The 23126-nt window shown below is 43.3% G+C and overlaps 1 pseudogene; it reads left to right on the plus strand.

Annotated features, from left to right (window-relative positions):
• Positions 1–7493: 7493 nt before the first annotated feature.
• Positions 7494–8683, plus strand: LOC143680344 (ribosomal protein uL30-like pseudogene; annotated as a pseudogene).
• Positions 8684–23126: the final 14443 nt, after the last annotated feature.

Consider the following 23126-nt stretch of genomic DNA (forward strand, 5'->3'; position numbering starts at 1 on the left):
CACAGCCCAAGCAGTTCAGCATACCTCATCTCTGCACTCACAGCTCGGCCCAGGCCTTTGGAGATGCAGAAAGAAATCACGCTGGGGAAAGTTGTTGGAACCCAGAGACCTGGAGAGAAGGCCAGCAGAGATCACCCTGAGCCTTCCCACATGAGAAAGAACCTCAGTTGAAAGTCAGATGCCTTTCCTCTGAAGAACTAATGAAAAAAATCCCCTTTTATTAAAAGCCAATCTGTCTCTGGTGTGTTGCATTCTGGCAGCTAGCAAACTAGAACAGTAACCCTTCCTTGCTTGGTGCATAGGAAATATATATAGAGAGAACTGAACATAGTTTCCCTCTGTTTTTATAATTCCCCACTGCACGTTCCTGCAACTGCTTCCAAAATCTTCCTTATGCTATCTTACATGAGTGCTGTTTTAGAATGTTTTGTTCTAGTGATCATGAGGAAACCTATGGCAAAACTTTGTTTTAAAATGACCTTTTTAAAAAATAAATTTTGAAATGCTTCTAAGGGTGGGGAAAGGGTAAAATTTCTTAAGGAAGAGTCTGGAGAAGAAACGAAAGTCGCTCCTCTCGGTGATGTAAAGCCACTTCATGCAAAATGGTTTGCCCATTTTTAAGCAGTTTCAAAAGTCAGCAATTGTGCAACCAACAGCAGTTGCTATGGTAGCAAAAGTTAGTGTTATTTTAACTCAGTTGGTGATGAATTGTCTGAAGTTGCCACTAGGTGCAGGAAGCCATGTTCTTTGTGTGGAGTGTTTGTACCAAATTATAGGCAGGAAGAGGCTGAGAGAACTGAGTGAAAATCAGAGTGAGAAAGTAGGGCACAGATACAACATGTGGTCTGAGCAGCCACAAGTCAGAAATTGGAGAAATCACGAAAGTTAAAAACACTTTGGTTCCTCCTTTCCAAATAATTCTTACTGAGGACTGGGCTAGGGTTTGGAATGAGTGGTTTCTGTGTGCCGCCTAGAAATGTAGTGACTTTGCATGCATGATCTCCTCCAAGAACTCAGCAAGATACTTATCACTGCACCCATTTTACAGATCAGGAAATGAAGGCTTATAGAAGTGAAAATGGCATATCCAAGGTCTTAGCTTTGGTGACATAATCAGGAACCGAAGCTACGCTCTCAGCCTCAAACTGCAAGGTGTTGGCAATTTTTATCTAAAGAGGAAATTCAGAGAATAAATCTGTTTCACAGGAACAAAGAGAGGTTGGTCTCAAAGTTAAAGGAGGGAATAAATTAGGTGTCATCAGTGAATTTAGGTTTAGGGAATCCTGAGAGACAGATAAAACAAGCAGAGAATGCAGGCAGTACAGTTAATTCTTCACTAGAATATAAGCTCCAGGAAAGTATGGATTTTTGTCTGTTTTGTTTGCTGCTCATTTTCCAGGACCTAGAACAGTTCTTGGGTCACAGAAGGTCCTCAGAAAAAATTTCTTGAATGATTGTTGCATGAATTCTTGCATCAACACAGCGGGATTTTAACCAAGTAGATTTAGGGTCTCAGTAAACACTAAAACTACTCATGAATATCAGGAAATGTGAAGGGTCTGAGATTTTACACTGCAAGTTAGCCTGTCACAGTTCCGTGGAAGCTGGCAGAAGACATGAGACTCTTGGGTCAGAGAAAAAGGATTTTGCTACCCAACATAACAGGTCTAGCCAGAATAGCATCATTTTTTTTCCCTTTGATTCTTCAAGTCCCAGTTACCACGGGGCGACATAAAGAGTGCCAAATGACACCTCCACACTCTTGGGTAGCATTTCAGGAGAGGAACTCTGAACTTAAGGAATGTGGATTTTTTATAATGGGCAGTAAGCATGCTTGCCATTTGCTCTGGAAAGAGACCTTGTCCCTATCTTCCAAGGCTATTTGCTATACAAGCATCTTTGAAGAATACCCCAGAACAAAGACAGTCAGTGCCTCTCCTTGCCACACATGCAGAAAGTCCCCTGGGGAACTGTTTTCTAACAATGAACTAGTACTATTTTCCCTAGCGACAGGACCACCACTATATGGCAATGTCACTGAGGAAACCCACATGCAAATGAAGTGAGGGTAAACAGTGACAGTGCCTCACAGTGACAGTACCACTTTGCCTAAGATCTAGGAAGGTGTTGAGTTTTGATAATTTTTCAGCCATTAGATTCCTATGCAACCAAAGGAAATGATTTATAATGTAACAAAGCTTGCATGAAACTGGTCTATTTTGAGCATATACTCTCAAGAAGCAGAGGGGATAGACAAGGAAAGTAAAGCAGGGAAGAAGGAAAGGCTGATCCAAGATGTGTCATCAAGTTAGCCACCTTTGCTCAACCCCATTCCTTCTAAGTGGCTCCTCCTAAGGAGACAAATGAGCTGCATCTTCCCCAGAAATGAAAGAGTAAGCATTTGTCCATTGGCTTGTCTCCATAAGTCATAAGAGCGAACTTATCTTGAACTTGCCTTCTGGCATCAAAGCACCATCTTTCCCAGAGAGCAAATGAAATATTTGTCCATCAGCTTCTTTCACTACTGGTAATGGGGGTGAACTTGCCTTGAGCAGTGTATGTGTTGAGTTCCAAGCATGTTCCTAAGGTTTTGCATGCCTGGGGCAGGAAGTGAGAGGTATTTGGCACAGGCTTTCCTCAAGCCTGTGTGGAATTGGCCACCACAAAAAGGGTAGGGCAAGAAGGGAGGCTGAGAGGGTGAAAAGTGACACCCATTGGGGTTTTTTATAGTCTGTTTCTTGCACCACACCGATCCACACAGGTACTCAATTAAGTTCAAGTCATCCCAGAGTCCTCTTTGGGGTGGTCAGCCACAATCTCTTCATGGTCTTGAAGCCATGCTTGATAATCATCATCCTCTACCACAGACTCTAGTCCCACACCCTCAGCTGGCAAGCGCATTGATGTGGTTTTCCTAGTGGGGTCGCCTAGCTCTTCACACTGAAAGGTGTGAGACCCTAATTGCCTTGCCCCTGTGGGGTCCTGGTTGCTGAAACTGCCCATTAACCATGACCATCAGGCATGGAAACCCCACAAAACCCCACAAAACCCCACAAAACTAGAGTGAATCCTCTGGGCTCCAGATGTAACCCTCTTTTCCCCCATTGTGTGGTGGCAACCCCAGCACCTTGTGGCAATTAGGGTAAATTACACACTCTCCCAAGTTGGAGAGGCCCGGCCAGTACCCATCCATGACCCTTGGTGAGCATTGTTCCACAGATAAGGGAGGCTTTTAAAACTTCAAGCCCCTCAAACTCCCTCCCAGTGGCTCTCTGTGGCTGTGCTCAGTTCACTCTCAGAACAGGTCACTAGGGGGGAATAGTGGGCATCCCTGGGACATCTCAACAAATGATGAATAGATGTTGGTAGATAAACACCCCACCCTGCTCTCTCACCCCTCTGATGGAATTGGGATCGCACTGAGGCATGTCCCACATCATCTCCCAGATGGTCCCCAGCATGAAAGAGCTTCAACTGGCCACAGTGGGGACTTGGTCATTAGCATACACCGCATGGGCTTCCTTCCTTCTTCGTCATCCCACTTTCTCACTCCCTCACTGGTACTTCTGGAATCACCTCCCAAATAAACTACTCACACTCAAATCCCAGTTACAGGCTCTGCTCCCAGGAGAACCCACCCTAAGACACTATAATAGCTTCCTTTGCCAACTGCTCCATGGATGGCCATGAGGAGCTAAGGTGACCTATGGCTGTCATAGCTTCATGCACAGTGGAACTTTTACTGTGCCCTGATGGAAGCATTCCCCACGTGGGAAACAAACAGGACCTCCGACCCAGCAGAACCTAAGTTGACAAGGAAAAAAGGCCAGATTTCTTAAGTGCAACCCTGGGAGTGATGATGTAAGGAACGAGATCTACAGCCCCTTCCCTTGTTTTCCAGACCCGTGTGTATGGCATCTACTGGTATTGGCCACTGGGTCAACATGCATGCTGTATCCAGGAGCTCTGCCTGCCAGGTTGGCAAGGCATTGTCCCCAAGCTGGCACCATAACTAAGCCTTCAAGAGGTCATTTCACTGCAATATTAGCCCAGCTCCTTCTAGGTCATGAGATCTAGGGTGAGATCAGTAGAACCAGCATTGCAGGCCATTAACAGGTCTCCTTTAAACATAAAATGGGTCCCTTTCTCTAAGGCCATGCTATTCAGAACACCATGCCAGTTCTGCCGAGCCACAGATGGTGATGCTGGCAGAGACACTGTGGGTAGGCAAGGCAAACCCATATCTGGAGTTGGTAAAAAAAAATCCAAAAAGAACAAATTGTTGCCTTTTTAGGAGAGGAAAGGTTCTGATACAATCAACCAGTTCCCAGGAGGTCGGCAGATTTCCTGGAGCAATGGTGCCCTACCAAAGATTTAGCATCAGTGCCCTTATTCTTATTGGGTTATGAAGATTATTAATGCATTAATAATTTGACAGATATACTATTAAAAATGTCCCCATTTTTATGTTGCCTTTAAGTTTTTTAAAAATGTGTTTGATATGTACTGAATTGCCTGATCTTTGCTTTCAGTGAAATCTGTTGCCTTTAAGTTTTTTTAAGATATGTTTTATATGTATCGAATTGTCTGATTTTTGTTTTTAGTGAAATCTACCATTTTTTTTCCTTTAGGGGTTTTGCCTTTGCTGCTTAAAGAGCCTTCCCCACCCTGAGATTAAATAAATACCAATCAATATTTTCTAGCTACTGATGGCTTCTTTCTGTCTCTCTTTTTTCTTAGCATTTAAATATTTAATCTATCTGGTGGGAGATAAGAATCTAACTTTTTGTTTTCCCCAAAACGATTTACCACTGGTCCCAACTGTATACTGCATCACCCAATCTATAGTCACTGGCTTGAGATCCTGTCTTTTCCATATTCTGAATTCTTCTAGGTTTTTGTCCTGTGTTGAGCTTGTCTCTTCTATCCCACCCATCCATCAATTCATGTGACAGGACTAAATTGCTTCCATTATCAGAGCTTAACACACACCAGCATCTGGTTGGGAAAGTTTCCCTGCTTTATGAACCACCCCCAAACACTGCCTGGCTATTCTTGTGCATCTTTTTTGGAAGGAGGCTTCCTTCAATAGGAATTGGGGAGAACTATTCTGAAGCATCAGACTTCTTTGGAAGGAGGAAAGGAGAAGAGGTTTCAAGATTCCAGGATTAGAGGGAAGTATATGAACGTTAAGGCCCAAGGAAATTGTGAGCCAAACCATAAGGTTCTGCCTAAATCCCAAAGGGCAGGTTCTGCTGTGGGAAATGTGGGGTGGCCCAGCCCTCAGGCAAACCGCCCTCCGATGGAGGCTGGGTGTCTTGAAGACCTGCAAAGTGGACTGTTTCTCTCCAAACAATTATGCAGGGTTCAGGAAACCTCAGGAACAACTATTTTTGCCCAAGTCTGACTTACTGGATTCAGGAAGCCCTCATGTTAAAATGGAAGCTGGAGAACAATTCAAACTAGGAAACTCAGTTGCCCCATTTGAGTCCTTGGCAAGGGAGAGAAATAGGTCATAGAAAAAGGATACCCACTAGACTCAAGGGAAAAGATTGCCCATTTGCTGAGGGGACCAGGGAATGGCCAATGGCTCACAAGCAGATAGACAAGTCTCTAACTCAGGCTGCAAGCTGCTACTAAATGGGGAGCTGTCACATCCAAATGGAATAGGACCAAAAAAATTGTCAGGCTCAGGGAAAAGAATGAAAGAGCACCTTGAAGATGCATCATTTGAACCTGTTGGGTGTTTTGACGGGTAAGAGAGGTGCACCCCTGTAAAAGAGGCACACCATGTGAGAGTAACTTCCCACGGGGAAAATGGGCAGGTTGGAAGCCACTCCAAATCTGTAGCAGCATCAAACTTTTTCCCTTTCAAGTAGGAGTTAAAACTGAAAAGAGAACGAAGAATGCTGTTGTTTCAGAAGCAGACTGTGCGAGAACAGGGACCATGTGCTGGCAAATGAGGGCCTGTAGGATCCATTTGTTCAGTGATTTCGTGGCCCCTCAAACAAATCATAATGTTGTTCAACCAGAAAAATGCACTCTAATTGTACAGACCTCAGGGGATTTTACTGTGAGTGTGAGTTTGTTTTGAATGAGTACAACAGATTTGATGTTTTAACATGTTTTTCTCCTCACAGGGTTATGTACTGCTGAAGGAAATAATTTGTTCCTAAAACGATCTCTATGTTTTTCAATGTCACAGTGTTATCTGTTTGAACTTTCTGAACATTTGCATTATGAAAATGAAGGGATGGTCTAAGAACTCAAAGCTCAGTATTAGAAATCTGTGTGTATACTATATCTCTTTGCACCAAATAAAAGCATGTACATATGCACCATTATCTGTGAATAAAATGCATGAACATTTCTACTTATCAGATTTGTAAGGAAACATGAAAGAGAATGTCCATCACAGAGTTGTTTGAAGTAGTCAGGAGTCAGAGACCATCTGAGAGTCCATTCCTGGCAGAATTAATAGACGAAATACCAAGGATGGACACCATAGAGCGCTCTATGGTAGATGAAATCAACCTATCAGATGTCTGTTCTGCAGCATGGCTAGAGCTTAGAAACATTGTGCTGAGTGAAAAAAATGAGAAACAATAGGATTTAGAATATAATACCAATAGCAACAATTAAAGATACCTACAAAACAACAGCACACATTTACAAGAAGACACACAAAGAAAACAATACACATTAAATATATTAGAATGGTCCCCTATGGAGAGGAAGATAACGAGAGTGGAGCATGGGGATAAAAGGGAATAAAAGAGAAAAAGACTGTTTTATAACACTTGTTCAATTTCTTTTATGTGTACTTCATATTTAAATTGTGATTTTTTTCCTCTTCTAAATCAGGAAAAATCCTCCCACCCACAATATTCTTGGGAGAGAGATGAATATTCACCAACTAACTTTTGAAATTGACATTTATTTTGTGATTCAAGAAGAAAAGGTGGTAGGAATAAATAACATAACTGGAGAATTTAACCCATAAAATGAGAAAACAAATTCGGTTTTATTAATAAAATTTGAACTGGGTAAATTTGATCAGCTTGGGGGATGTATTTACTTGGTGATCTTAATTTGGATGGGGAGAATTTTAAGACTTTGCTTATTTTTATGGAAATTAAAACTTTTCCCCTGTGGTTTGGGTATGCATTTACCACTGGATACAAAATCCATCACTCAGATGTGACATTTTCATTCAGTGATGATTTCTGCACACAAATAACCTGTGGAACTCACTGAAAAATCTTAAGGGATGATTAATCTCTAATATTGTTCAGTGATCCTGTTGTTTTCTGGCCCTGGGATTTCGGCCTCATCTGTGTCTTTTATGAGCTGATTCTCAGCAGCCTAGATAAGATTGTTAGCAGAGCAACCCCTGGGTCCAACTGAGCCTCATGATGAGGTCTCCTAGCTCAGAAATGTTAGGGCAGACAGTGGAATCCCAGCCTAGGACTCAGGGCTCCCTGTGCCTTCCCATGGGGTCGGGCACCACGTTTTTGCTCGTGAGTGAGAGCTCAGAACTCCACAGCAAGACAGGGAATTCAGCACACTCCCTGCCTAGGCTTTCAGTAGAACTGTTGGTTATCTCTGCTGGCCAGCACCCACAAACAAACTGTTAGGGGGCCTACAGAGACTTCCAAAAGGAGAATACCCTTCCAGAGGAGATAGGCACACCCACCTTTGCCATCTCTATCAAACCCAGATCTGGGAAGGTAGAACTCATTGCCTTAATTCCCTACTTCCTCAAACTTGGTGTTGAACACCTTTGGGTAAGCATCTCTCATCTTACAGAGGAAGGAGATGGCATGTCAATAAATTTAGGGAGCAGTGGCTGCAAAGATACTCATGGCATGTGGGTATGCTAGGCCAAGAGTGCTATTTCAGTTATCTATTGCTGTGTAAACTCCCAAAACTTAATAGTTTAAAACAAGAACCCATTTCATTTGCTCAAGAGTTTGAGGGGGTGGAGTAACAGCAGCAGTGGAAAGATGGTGGAGGAAGAGCCAAGGAGAAGGATCCCTTTGGCAAGCACTTTTGGAAAAGAAGCAGAAGAAAGGGAAATGGTTCAGGTTTAAGCAACTAAAATCATTTTTAATTGATTCTCAGTGGCAGCAACGTGACAAGATATGTCTGAAACAGTTAGAAGTGAAACCTCGTGGCTTGTAAATGCCAGATGAACATTCCTTGGCCTTTGTAACTCACATCCAAAGGATCAATGGCATAGGTTTCACTGGTGCAAAGGACCAATGAGAAACTTCACTTGAGGAAGCTTCTCAGTGGTGTATTTGTGAAAGGGACCCACACAACCCTGAAAATGCTGTGTACAGTGGGACCTAATGTGAACTGGGGATTTCCAAATCTGAAGTCTGTCCTGGAACTCATTCTGAAACATGGACAAGCCAAGATCAAGAATAAGAAAATTCCATCGACAGACAACACAGTAATTAAGGAGTCCCTGGGAGGTTTGGTGTCATTTGCTTAGAAGACCTGTTTATGAAATCACTTTCCTAGGGCAGGATTTTGAGAGGATCTCCCAGTTCTGGTGCCTATTCCACATCTCAATGGCCTGTCATGCTACCGAGATTAAAGTGGCCTTTTTCAAGGAGATGGACTCACCTGGCTACTAGGGCAAAGCATCAATCAACTCATCTGACAGCTGAGCTAGACCAGAATCTCGGAAAGCACATTGCATTGGAGGCATATGTTTGTCTTCCGAGTTGTTATGAAGTATCTTCAAAGAAGATTCTTTTCTGCTCTATCTTCACAAACTGGAGGGGAAGGATCAGGGAAAAGACAGTGGGTGATGTGTACAGCAGGCACCTCTCATATCACAGCCCAATTCAGAGGGAAAGTTCCAGCATATCTTTCCAGGTGGCCACTACCTCTTCTGGAATCAGCAAAGGACACAGAGTTGCCAGGGAGGACAGAGTTCTGCTGTCATGTTGTCCTGGGTTGAATGTAGGTGGATGTCCAAGCATGTGTACCAGGCTCCTGACTTCCTGAAGCCAGGGACCAAGTTCCAGGCATACATGAACCCCAATTCCTACAGCCTTGTTTTGGAAAGAACTTGAAATACAGTTAGAACACAAAGATGAGAGCTTAGCGTCTCTGCTGTGAGTCTGTTTCAGCCTTTCTCTAAAATCTTTGAAAGCTCTAAGTGAGCTGGCTCTGAGACTGTAATCTGGTGACTTCCTTCTTTTAGTCTGCAACCACCTGAGTCTTTTCCTCTAAGAGTTTAACCTATTGGGGTACAGGCTCTGTTGATCTATGAGAAGGTAAGGACACCTTCCCCAGCAAAACATAAATCCACTCACAATTTTGCCTGGAGTTTTAGGGTTTTTGTAGACTCTTATTCTTAGGGACCTAGGCACCCAATGTGAAGAATTCCTGCTTTACCATCACTGGTCACCCACACCGTATGCCTTGCTTGTCTCTGGTTCCATGTCCTGCTATAAGGGTAGCTTTTCCCCTTCAAGCCAAGTGGGTGTTTCATAGTAAGAGCATGGAGGTGGACTGCTAAGGCCCCTGCACCATCCATAACACTGGGAAATGTCCACCACTTGGCTCACCTGGGTTTCAGGATGGAGTTTTCTAGCTTCCTTGGTGGTCAGCTGTCTGTATAAAACCTGGATCATGAAGGAGTGAACCATTTTCTTGGCTTGGTATGGAACAAATTAGCACTGTTTCACTTTTTAAGCCCTAGGCACTGATTTAGTTCAATCCTTTTTTATGCTTTTGCCCTTTTTCTTGCATATTCTGGACTCCAGAAGTGTTGCCCTTGGCCGTGCCGGCAATGATGATATTCACCAGCCACAGGCCTCCTGAGGGCCTTACAACTGAAAATAGGGTCTGTCCTGCTTGTGTTCACCCCCAAACAGAGCTTTCCTGTGCTCCCATCATACAATTGCCTTAACTTCCCATCTAAGATGTTGATGAGACTTGAAAATCAAGACTTGAAAACATGCTTGACCATTGTGTTCCCTTATCCTTTAAGATCACTTTTGCTGCAACTTTGGCTCTTGGGGCCCTCAGACATAGCTATGAAATTGAATTAGAGGTATAACAATGCCTAAAAGTGTGCCAGGTTTTGAGGTCGTTAAATAGATTGATTGGCTTAAGAGTCAACATGCCAGGAATAGATTTGCTATAGATGTTATTTACACTGTAAAGCATTACAAAATCAGATGACCTTAAAATTATGTATATAAAACCATGAAAAGAAGCACTTAGGAGGATGGAAGTCAAAGGTTTATGTCTCAAATCTGTGTGGTACTATTTATGGGAATATTGTGTCTATCTTACCTATAAAATGCTAATAACATCTAGCCTAACAACCCCACACGTTGTTAAAAGAATCAAACAAAATACATTTTTCAACTTAGAATTGATAAGTAATAAAAATTGTGCACTGCAGTTCAGTGTACCATGATATACTGTTCCCTAAACAAGTTACAGGTGTGGTAGTTAGGTTCAGGTGTCAATGTGGCCAGGTGAAGGTGTTGTATTAGTTAGGGTTCTCTAGAGAAACAGAATCAACAGGGAACACTTGCCAATATAAAATTTATAAAAGTGTCTCACATGATCACAGGAACACAGAATCCAAACTCCGCAGGGCAGGCTGTGAAGCCGACGATTTCGATGGAGGGTCTGGAGGAACTGCACAGGAGAGGCTCCCCAGCCAAAGCAGGAAGAGAGCCTGTCTCTTCTGAATCCTCCTTAAAAGGCTTCCAGTGGACTTCCGGAGAAGATGGCGGCTTAGTAAGACACACGGGTCTTAGTTCCTCCTCCAGAAAAGCAACTAAAGAAACAGAAACAATATGAAACAGCTCCCGGAGCCACGACAGAGACCAAAAAGACAGTGTACCCCATTCTGGAATGGCTGAACGGGCAGGGAGAATCTGCTGCGGTGAGATACCCGAGGGGCGTGCATTTTCCCGGCCAGGGCGGCTGACGACTGGGGTCCCCTCCACGCATGTGGCTCCCCGGTCTGATTGGGAACGTTGGATAGTGGGGCCCTCCCACCACGCTTGGTGTCTCGGGCCAGCTGGGCAATTTGGACCGGCACTCCCCCAAGCCACGGCGGCCGGTGACCCCCCCTCCACGCGCGGTTTCCCAGGCCGACTGCGAGATTCAGATTGGCAATTTAAAGGAGGCACAGCATCTTTTACTGGTGGACCCCACAGACAGACGAGCGCCATGAGCACCACCTACTGGGCAGGAAAAGAAAAACAGAGCCCAGAGATTTCACAGAAAAACCTTTCAACCAGCTGGGTCCCACTCCCAGGGAAATCTGATCAAATGCCCAGACACCCGCAGAAAATAATGGATGATGCTCGGAAAATTGAAGATATGGCCCACTCAAAGGAACAAACCAATAGTTCAAATGAGATACAGGAGCTGAGACAACTAATGCTGAATATACGAACAGAAATGGAAAAACTCTTCAAAAACCAAATCAATAAATTGAGGGAGGACATGAAGAATACATGGGCTGAACAAAAAGAAGAAATAGAAAATCTGAAAAAACAAATCACAGAACTTATGGGAGTGATGGACAAAGAAGAAAAAATGGAAAAAACAATGGATACCTACAATGGTAGATCTAAAGAGACAGAAGCTACAGTTAGTGAACTGGAGGATGGAACATCTGAATTCCAAAAAGAAACAGAAACTATAGGGAAAAGAATGGAAAATCTTGAGCAGGGGATCAGGGACCTGAATGACAATATGAAGCACACAAATATACGTGTTGTGGGTGTCCCAGAAGGAGAAGAGAAGGGAAAAGGAGGAGAAAAACTAATGGAAGAAATTCTCACTGAAAATTTCCCAACTCTTATGAAAGACCTAAATTTACAGATCCAAGAAGTGCAGCGCACCCCAAAGAGAATAGACCTAAATAGGCGTTCTCCAAGACACTTACTAGTTAGAATGTCAGAGGTCAAAGAGAAAGAGAGGATCTTGAAAGCAGCAAGAGAAAAACAATCCATCACATACAAGGGAAACCCAATAAGACTATGTGTAGATTTCTCAGCAGAAACCATGGAAGCTAGAAGACAGTGGGATGATATATTTAAATTACTAAAAGAGAAAAACTGCCAACCAAGACTTCTATATCCAGCAAAATTGTCCTTCAAAAATGAAGGAGAAATTAAAACATTTATAGACAAAAAGTCACTGAGGGAATTTGTGACCAAGAGACCAGCTCTGCAAGAAATACTAAAGGGAACACTAGAGTCAGATACAAAAAGACAGAAGAGAGAGGTATGGAGTAAAGTGTAGAAAGAAGGAAAATCAGTTATGATATATATAATATAAAAGCCAAAATGGTAGAGGAAAATATTATCCAAACAGTAATAACACTAAAAGTTAATGGACTGAATTTCCCAATCAAAAGACATAGAATGGCAGAATAGATTATGACCCAGCAATACCACTGCTAGGTATCTACTCAAAGGACTTAAGGGCAAAGATACAGACGGACATTTGCACACCAGTGTTTATAGCATTATCTACAATTTCAAAGAGATGGAAACAGCCAAAATGTCCATCAACAGACGAGTGGCTAAACAAACTGTGGTGTATACCTACGATGGAATATTATGCAGCTTTAAGACAGACTAAACTTATGAAGCATGTAATAACATGGATGGACCTAGAGAATATTATGCTGAGTGAGTCCAGCCAAAAACTAAAGGACAAATACTGTATGGTCCCACTGATGTGAACGGACATTCGAGAATAAACTTGAAATATGTCATTGGTAACAGAGTCCAGCAGGAGTTAGAAACAGGGTAAGATAATGGGTAATTGGAGCTGAAGGGATACAGACTATGCAACAGGACTAGATACAAAAACTCAAAAATGGACAGACAGCACAATAATACCTAATTGTACACTAATCATGTTAAAACACTGAATGAAGCTGCATTTGAGCTATAGGGGTTTTTTTTTGTTTTTTTTTTGTTTTTTTTACTATTATTACTACTTTTATTTCTTTTCTCTATATTAACATTCTATATCTTTTTCTGTTGTGTTGCTAGTTCCTCTAAACCAATGCAAATGTACTAAGAAACGATGATCATGCATCTATGTGATGATGTTAAGAATTACTGATTGAATATGTAGAATGGTATGATTTCTAAATGTTGTGTTAATTTCTTTTTTTTCCCATTAATTAAAAAAATGGATAAAAGGGAAAATCTTATGTTATATAATTTTACCCTAATAAATTTTTTTTAATACTTAAAAAAAAATGGACAGCACGATAATACCTAAGTGTAATGTAACTATGTTGGAACACTGAATGAAGCTGCACCTGAAATATAGTTTTGTTGGTTTGTTTGTAAAAAAAAAAATAATAAAGAGAACAAATGCTAAATTTAGTAGACTGAAATGCTAATGATCAATGAAAGGGAGGGGTAAGGGGTATGGTATGTATGAACTTTTTGTTTTCTTTTTATTTCTTTTTCTGAATTGATGCAAATGTTCTAAGAAATGATCATGATGATGAATATACAACTATGTGAGTATACTGTGAGTTACTGATTATATATCAAGAAATGAATGATCATATGGTAAGAATGTGGTGTTTGGGGTGGGCCACGGTGGCTTAGCAGGCAGAATTCTTGCGTGCCATGCCAGAGATCGGGTTCAATTTCTGGTGCCTGCCCATGCAAAAAAAAATGTGGGTGTTTGTATGTTGTTATGTTTAATAAATAATTTTTTTAAAGCCAAAAAAATAAAAGGCTTCCAGTGATTAGACTGAGCATCACTTATTGCAAAAGACATTCCTCTTGGCTGATTACAAATTGAATCAGCTGTGGATGCAGCTGACGTGATCATGATTTAATTCTATGAAATGTCCTCATTGCAACAGACAGACCAGCACTTGCCCAACCAGACAAACAGATACCACCACTTGGCCAAGTTGACATATGAACCTGACCATGACAGGTGCCTAGTTCTGTTGCTGTGGACATGAGCCAATGGTACATGAACCTCATCTGTTGCTGATTACATCTGCAGTTGGCTAGGAGGTGTGCCTGCTGCGATGAATGATGTTTGATTTAATTGGCTGATGCTTAAATGAGAAAGCACAACATAGCACAGCCCAAGCAACTCAGCACACCTCATCTCAGCACTCGCAGCTCAGCCCAGGCCTTTGGAGATGCATAAAGGAACAACCCCAGGGAAAGTCATTGGAACTTAGAGGCCTGGAGAGAAGGCCAGCAGAGATTACCCTGTGCCTTCCCACGTAAGAAAGAACCTCAGATGAAAGTTAGCTGCCTTTCCTCTGAAGAGCTATACATTAACTAAGTAAATCCCCTTTTATTGAAAGCCAATCCATCTCTGGTGTGTTGCATTCCAGCAGCTAGCAAACTAGAACACAGGACTATCATTTTCTGAGAAAAGCTACACCTATTATAAAATCTGCAGGTTATTCCCCCCTAAGTGGGACATGACATTCAGGGGTGAAAGTCTCCCTGGGGACGTGGAAGATGAGTCCCACGGATGAGTCTGGCCCTAGCACCACGGGATCAACAACTCCATCCTTACCAAAGTGGGGAAAAGAAGTGTAACAAATAAGTTATCAGTGGCTGAGAGAGTTCAAATAGAGTTGAGAGGCTACTCTGGAGGTCACTCCAATGTAAGCTTCAGGTAGACCTTGCTGCCTATCACCTGCCAACCCCCAGCCAGGACATTTCCAGCCAATCCTAAAGAACACCTAGGACAATATATAAGATTCCACAAGGGTTCCATGCACTAGAGTAACTTTCCAGAAACCTACAACCTCCAGATGGGTCCCAGGTCCATATAAGTCTTCAAGCCTAGAGGACCCAGCCTCTCCAGAACATCAGCTACTTCCATCTCCCTACCCCATATTACTTACATCCCGTCCAACATGAAAAAATTAGACTGACCATAACCTAAACACCCCTAAAGAGAGGGGTGGAAAGATCAAAGGTGATGGTGGAGTTATACAGAAAAGGTAGATTTTAACAAATGAAGATGATTGCTGAATCATTAAATTGATATTTCTTTTAGTCTCTAGTATCTTAGAGCAGCTAGAAGTAAAAATTGTGGAATTGTAACCCTTAAAAACTCTGAAATCTGTTCCACAACTGTTTATTGTGCTGTGCTTTGAAATTTATTGTTTTTCATATGTATGTAATTTTTCATAAAAAAGAAAAAGAAGTTAAAAAATCTGTGGGTTAGCGTGTGCTAATACAAGTTGCTCATGACATTCAGTGCATATGCCTGGTGTGTTCTAGGTGTTAGAGGAAACAAAAACATAAATTTTAGGAAGGAAGAGCAGACAGAATGAGCCATATTACCTATTAAGCAAGGAGAGCGACTACAAGGCGGTTGTGGGGATGTTCCCTCTAAGCCTCTAGTTTCCTGCCTGACTTACCTGGATCCCAGATTCTAGGGGTTTTGTTCATTGGCTTTTTTTAATGCTTGGATATTGGGTAGGTCACGATGGCTCAGCAGGCAGAGTTCTCACCTGCCATGCCGGAGACCTGGGTTTGATTCTTGGTGCCTGCCCATGCAAAAAAAAAAAAAAAAAAAAAAAAGACCCTGTTAAATGCTTAGGTATTTAAAAGTAAATTTTTTGTTAAGTTAATACATCATGTGGTGGTGAGTGTGATGAAAAGGGGAAATTTTAGGTGGTATATATGTCAATAGAATGAAAAAACAAATGCAGGACAGTCGTACAGCACAAACAGGGAACCCTACTGTGAACTTTGGGCTATAATTAACAGTACAATTATAATATTCTTTCATCAGCATCTACAAAGGTACCACACTAATGCAAAGTATTAACAAATATGTCAGCTCTATATTTTCTGCATGATTTTTCTGTAAACCTACAACTTTGCTAATAAAACTTATTTTAAAAATTAAACAAAAAGAAGAGTGAAGGTCAGGAATTCAGACAGGATGCACGTGGCTGGTTCTTTTGCTCACATGTTGACAGCTGGGGTCTCTCCCTCCACTGTGTTCAGCTGATCACGTGGCTGGACATGTCCCATGCACACGTCCCATGGCTCAGCACTCCACATGGTTTCTTTCTTTCCCCCCATGCTGTTCCACCCTTCAGAGTTTCTCCATATGACTCTCTCTCCAGCAGGAAGGTCTGGACCTTCCTTACAACATGGGTGATCAGGTTGCAAGAGGAAAAACCCTATGTACAAGCACTTATCAAGTCTCTCCTTGTGTCATGGGTGCTAAGATCCCACTGGCTAATGCAAGTCACAGAGTCAGGCTCAGAGTAAACGTGAGAGAGTTCCCCAAGGACAGAAATACTGCACAAGGCATGGTTCTTTGGCAGTCATCAAAGTAACGACCTACCACAACTTCTAACTACAGTTTCTGCAGCCAGAAGGCACTGTTGGGTTGGGAATGGCAAGGACAGACCGGAGGTCCAAGTAGAAGGATCCACTTGATGCTCTGGAAATGCCTGGAGCTTTATAGGCAGCTGAAGAGCCAAGCCAGGTTGTTGCATGTGACTCCATGGCCATCAGCCATAGGGCCTTTCCAGCCCAGGGACCATGACAATCAGAAGTTTCCAGAAAGGGGAGACCAGTAAATGTAGATGATCCAAAGAGCCTGAGAATGGATGTCAGATCAAGCAGAAGCTCCCGAAGTCTGGAATGGGGTTTACCCACCCCAGAACAGGTGTGATCTTGACCAAGCTGTCACCCTCCATCCAAAATTGGTATTGGCTTCCAATGCCCGTACCCCAGCCCCCCTGCCCAGTAAATGAGGCCCAGCCTTACTTTCAAACCCACTTCTCCAAAACTTTCTTGGGCACACTGTTCATTCTTCCACCTCACAAACCTCTCTTGAGTGCAGCCAGGCTGTGTGAGATGGGAGGACACAAAGGTGAGGCAGGGGTGGCTCCAGCCCTCAGAGAGATGGAGCTCTTGTAGGAGACCAGGAGTGTAAATGACAACAGTACAAGATACCAAGTGCTGCAAGAGATGAATGTGCAAAAGGAGGCTTAGGGAAAGGGGCCTGGGGGAGTGTACCAGTTTGAAAGGATTTATGTACTCTAGAAAAGCCAAGTTTTAATACTAATCAATCTTGTGGGAGCAGCCATTTCTTTCAATCCTATTCAGTGCTGTATGTTGGAAACTTGATTAAGTTATCTCCACGGAGATGTGACTCACCCAATTACGGGTATTAATCTTTCATTAGAAGGAGATGTGACTCCACCCATTCCAGGTGGGTCTTCATTACTTTACTGGAATCCTTTAAAAGAGGAAGCATTTTTGAGAAAGCTTGAGAATGACTAGATAGCCACAAGTCACTACCAGAGCCTGTGCAGCCAGAGACCTTTGGAGATGAAGAAGGAAAATGGCCCCAGGGGAGCTTCCCAAAACAAGAAGGCTGGAGAGGAAACTAGCAGATGACACTGTGTTCACCATGTGCCCTTCCAAATGAGAAAGGAACCCTGACTGTGTTGGCCATGTGCCTTCTCACTTGAGAGAGAAACCCTGAACTTCATCGGCCTTCTGAACCAAGGTATCTTTTCCTGATGCCTTAGATTGGACATTTCTATAGACTTGCTTTAACTTGAACATATTCACAACCTTAGAACATATAAACTTGCAAATAAATAAATTCCCCTTTTTAGAAGTAATTCCATTCCTGGTATATTGCATTTTAGCAGTTAGCAACCAGAACAAGGAGCAAGGACAGGCTCACAGGAGAGGTGGCCCCTGACTGCCCTAGGGGGATAGGAGTTGGGTGGGTGGGATCTTAAACAGGTTCTGTTCCTCACCCAACTACACAGTCTCAGAGCTCTGCACCTTTGCAGCTGCTGTTCCCCTGACTGCAACGCCCTACCCTCTAGGGCCCCAAGTCATAGAGTACGTCCTCAGAGAAGCCATTCACAATTCCTCAGGCATGGTCATGGGCTGCCCTTTCTGCTCCTGCATGTTTGCCTCATTTCCTTGTGAGAATCGACTCTACTTTATCTGCCTGCACATCCCCTTCTCAATCATATCCATATTGGTCAACCCCAGCACCAGGCCCAGAGCTGGCAAGCCCCAGATAACTGATAATTATTCTCCCCAACCCCATTGCCCTTCCAAGTGATATTTTCCAACCATTGATTTGGTTGAGGGAAGCAATGCCTCATTAGAGGAAGTCCTGTATGGTGGGCAGCATTGGGATCTAACTACCAAGGCAAAGGGAATGCTTCCCTGCCCTAGAGAACTGTCCTTTTAAGGTCACCATGTACAGTGGTGTGGTTTGTTTACTACACAAAGGCACCCAGCCACAGGGGAAAGAGGGGCCTGAAATCCAGCCAACTCTCGATTTGCCAAACCTTACACAGTACTGCATCCACCCATAGGGGTCCCTTTCCTCTAATTTGCAGTAAAAGTTCTGTTCAGGCTAGCCGTGGCTTTGTCCATACAGGGTGGCATTCTCACTTGCCACAGGTGTTCTGGTTTGCTAGCTGCCAGAATGCAATATACCAGAAGCAGAACAGCTTTTAAAAAGGAGAATTTATTGAGTTGCAAGTCCACAGTTCTAAGGCCATGAAAATGTCCCAAATAAAGCAAGGCTCTAAAAATGTCCAAATTAAGCACCAATAAAAGGTTACCTTCACCCAAGAAAGGGCGATGAAGTTCAAGTTTTCTCTCTCAGCTGGAAAGGCACATGGTGAACATGGCAACGTCTGCTAGCTCTCTGTTCAGGCTTCTTGTTTCATGAAGCTCCCCCCGGGGCTGTATTTCTTCATCTCCAAATGTCTCTGGCTGTGTGGACTCTCTGCTTCTTGATTTTTTCCAAAAGGCTTCCTCTTTTAAATGATTCCACCTGGAATGGATGGAATCACATTTCCCTCTAATCAAGGTTAATATCTACAATCAGGCGAGCCACATCTCCAGGGAGATAATCCAGTCAAAAGATTCCAACCTGCAGTGTTGAATAGATTGGACCACGATTAAAGCCTGGCTTTTGTAGGCTACATAATCCTTTCAAACCAGCACATGGTGCTCCCAGAATATGGTCCCAAGTCCACAGGGCACCGAGGCTAACCGTCAGTCCTTGCTAATGATAAGCCTGTGCACGAAATCCACCCTGATGAGGAGAAAACACTGATTGATTGCAGCAGCTTTGCTGCAACTGGTAGCACCGTTCTGTCTTCTGGAAAACACACAAAGGTAATGTGTCTAGCCTGCTGTGTACACCATTTTTGCTTTAAATCCTCAAGGAAAGTATGATTCTTACCATAAGTTATAAGCACTGATGACATGAGACAATGCAAAAAGGGTCCACTGAGCAGGTTGAAGGCAGGTAAAAAGTCAGCACGCAGACACGGCCATCTTAGAGATCCAGACAGTGAGTAAGCTGCATTCAAACATAGCTCCCAGGCAGCAGTGTTCACGGGATGCTCAGACCCGTTACACAATTCTTCATCCAATCAACCAGACATCCTCCCAGCCTCAAAGGCTACCTGCTCAGGTGCTGGCCTGGCGCAAGGCAGGGAGGGGCCACTGGTGATAGGACAGACCCTGTCCTCATCCTTGTGGAGCTTCCATTTATTGGAGAAAACAGAGTTTTTTAGATACAAGTAAACCGACAAATAAGAAAAATACCTACAAATTCTAATACATGTAATGAAAGTCCCATAAAGAGACTGAGAGAGAGAAAGGGGGAGATGGGAAAGACCAGCTGTTAACAGGGGGACCAGAGAAGGCCTTTCTGAAGAGTGGCAAATAAGCTGAGGCTGATAGGACAAAACAGAAGTGGTCATGCAAAGACGGGGAGAAAGAAGGAAGAGGGAAATCAGGCAGTGATAACAGCATGTGCAAAGGCCCCTTCCTGGGGCAGGAAAGGAGATGGATTAAAACACACCAGTTGACTCAGTATCAAGGGATTGAGAAAAATTTCTCGACTGAAAGGGGAAAGAGAGAAACGAGACAAACTAAAGTGTCAGCGGCTGGAAGATTTCAAACAGAGTTGAGAGGTTATCCTGGAGGCTATTTTTATGCATTATATGGATATCCCCTTTTTAGTTTATGGTGTATTGGAGAGGCTAGAGGGAAGTACCTGAAACTGCAGAGCTGTGTTCCAGTAGCCAGTTTCTTGAAGATGTTTGTGTAATGATATAGCTTTCTCAATGTGACTGTGTGATTGTAAAAATCTTGTGTCTGATGCTCCTTTTATCTATGGTATGGACAGATAAGTAAAAACTATGGATAAGAAATAAACAAATAATGGGGGGAACAAAGGTTAAAATAAATTGAATAGAATGAAATACCAGTGGTCAATGAGAGGGAGGGGTAAAGGGTGTGGCATGTATGAGTTTTCTCTTTTTTCTTTCTTTTGCTGGAGAGATACAAATGTTCAAAAAAAGATCATGGTGATGAATACACAACTATGTGATGATATTGTGAGCCACTGATTGTACACCATGTCAAGAATGTTTGTATGTCAAAAATGTTTTCATGTTTGCTCATTGTTTATAATAAAAATAAGTAAAAACAAAAAAACACTATTTACTCAAAACCATACATGTCACAGCGTTGGGTCACCTCATCATTCTCCCTGCCATCGTTTAGAGCCTGCCTCCCCTGCTGCCTACATTGAAGGCTGGTTCCTGCCCCAATAAGACATATCCTTGTCAGTCCACTCACTTCAGGTACTCTCCTGTGTGTTCAGCCAGGATGGGCCCCAAGCCTTGGACCAATTCAGATTTGAGGTAGGGAAACACCCATCAGCCCAGGTGCCTACAGGTGGGGTTCGACATCCAGAGACCATTCCCAGTCCAAGCCAGGGTCTAATCTTTCATCTCTGGGCTCCCATGTGACCTCCCATCATAGGTCCAGAGTCCCAGGGTTCTCCCCATTGGGACAATAGAACATCTATGAACAATAAGTGTCCAGTCCAGCTTTGCTGCACTCTTGCCTCTCGGTTTGTGTTTGAGCCAATAATGCTCAATCTGAGTCAATAACACCCAAGCGAGCCATGCAAAGGAACTGCTCAGAAAAGAAGAGCCATAACCAAATATACTTGTGACATCCATGCATTCATAGTGATCTCTGCCTCCTGTGGGTGAGGCCCTGGGCTTCCCACCCTGGAAGCATGTGGAAAGGGCTGACACATTCCAGCCTTCCTCCCGTCCATGCTTGTCCTGCCCCCGGAGCGGCTGGACCACTTGCCATTTCCTCCGAGTGAAGTTCTGCTCCTCCTATAAGGAGAAGCTGCATCATGGCTGGGTGCCTGCTACAGACTAAGCATCCTTCTAAGCACTGGGGTACATCAGGGAGATGTGATCTGCCTTCAGGGAGCTTAAGGCCAGGTGGAGAAGACATCAGACAAATCACTGCTGAGATGATGAAGTAATTTCACATGTAACGTGAGCTAGGGAACTCGGTGGGGATATGATGAGGGGACACACCCCAGTCTGAGGCCAGGCAGGGAAGGCTGTGCAGAGTGTCAATAGGAGCCCACATGCCTTGGTTTCATAGCTCCATGCCGGATCGATAAGTAGAAACTATAATGGATAGAAGCAAAAGGGGACAGGGAAAGCAGAGATGCTCATTAACAGCGCAGTGTGAGGACAGCGGTTAACTTCTGTCATCAGCTCCCATCGCTGTGGCTGCAGCGTGCTTCTCTCTCATCACTAATGGCACGCTCTCTGAAACTCAGAGAGCCTGTCTGCCTGATCATCACCTGGACATACCGGTACACACCGCTTTGTGATGTGCCCCTCACAAAGGCACGAGCATCTCCTGTCCTTTCTGTCCAATTCCAATCTGACAGCATATCGCCAGTATCTACTTGACACCATCGACAACCAAAATAGAAATCCCATCTCCAGCTACCCTGGATACAGCTTGTCACTGTCTTTAGAAGACAAGCTCGGCAATGGGTTCACTAAGAATTCTTTCTAGTACAGGAAGGAGTCACAGGAGGGGGGAGTCTAGTCCCTGTACCCGCATGTGCGGAAGAAGGAAGCATTTTAACAAACCGTGGAGCAGGTGGGACGTCCCCTCTCACCTTGCTAGGAAGCTGCTCCTTATTCACACCTGCACTACAAGCTAGCACATTTTGCTTACATTAGTAGAAGCTGTCACTTTTAAAAATATCTTTATTGAGAAATATCCACATGTACAGTCCAACCATATCACACAATCAGTGGCTCACAATGTCATCACATGGTTGTGTATTCTTCACCACAATCATTTTTAGAACATTTGCATCACTCCAGAAAAAGAAAAAAAAAAAGAACTCATACTTATGCATCCCATACCCCTTAGCCCTCCCTTTCATTGACCCACAGTATTTCTACCCAATTTTTTACCCTTTATTGCCCCCTATTACTTATCCTTATTTTTTTTCACTCATCATTCAATATACTGGATAAATGGAGCATCAGACACAAGGTTTTCACAAGCACAGTCAAATTGTAGAAGTTATATAGTTATACAATCATTTTCAAGAATCAAGGCTACTGGAACACAGCTCAACAGTTTCAGGTACTTCCCTCCAGCCACTCCAATACACCATGAACTACAAAGGGATATCTATATAATGCATAAGAATAACCTCTAGGATAACGTCTTGACTGTTTGAAATCTTTCAGCCACTGAAATATTTTGTCCCATTTCTCTTTTCCCCCTTGTGGTCAAAAAGGCTTTCGCAGTCCCTTGATGCCAGGTCCCAGCTCATCCCAAGCCTTCTGTCCAACGTTGGCAGGGAGATTTTCACCCCTGGGAGTCATGTCCCACCTAAGGGGTAGGGCAGTGAGTTCACCTGCCAAATTGGCTGAGAGAGAGAGGCCACATCTGAGTAACAAATGAGGTTTTCTGGGGATGACTCTTAAGCATAATTATCAATAGGCTTAGCCTCTCCTTTGCAGGAATAAGCTACATAGGGGCAAGTCCCAAGTTGAAGGGCTCAGCCTAGTGAATTGGTTGTCCCCATTACTTGCAAGAATATCAGGAATTCCCCAAGGGGGGAGGTTTAATATTTCCCCCAAGGGGACTTTGCAAATACTTTTTTTATTCTCTGTCCAAATTACTCTGGGATTTATCAGGGCATCACATTAAACCTGGACAAACCCACAAGATTTCACACCCTGTTCA

The sequence above is a fragment of the Tamandua tetradactyla genome, chromosome 4 (assembly GCF_023851605.1).
Source record: "Tamandua tetradactyla isolate mTamTet1 chromosome 4, mTamTet1.pri, whole genome shotgun sequence".
Lineage (NCBI taxonomy): Eukaryota > Metazoa > Chordata > Mammalia > Pilosa > Myrmecophagidae > Tamandua > Tamandua tetradactyla.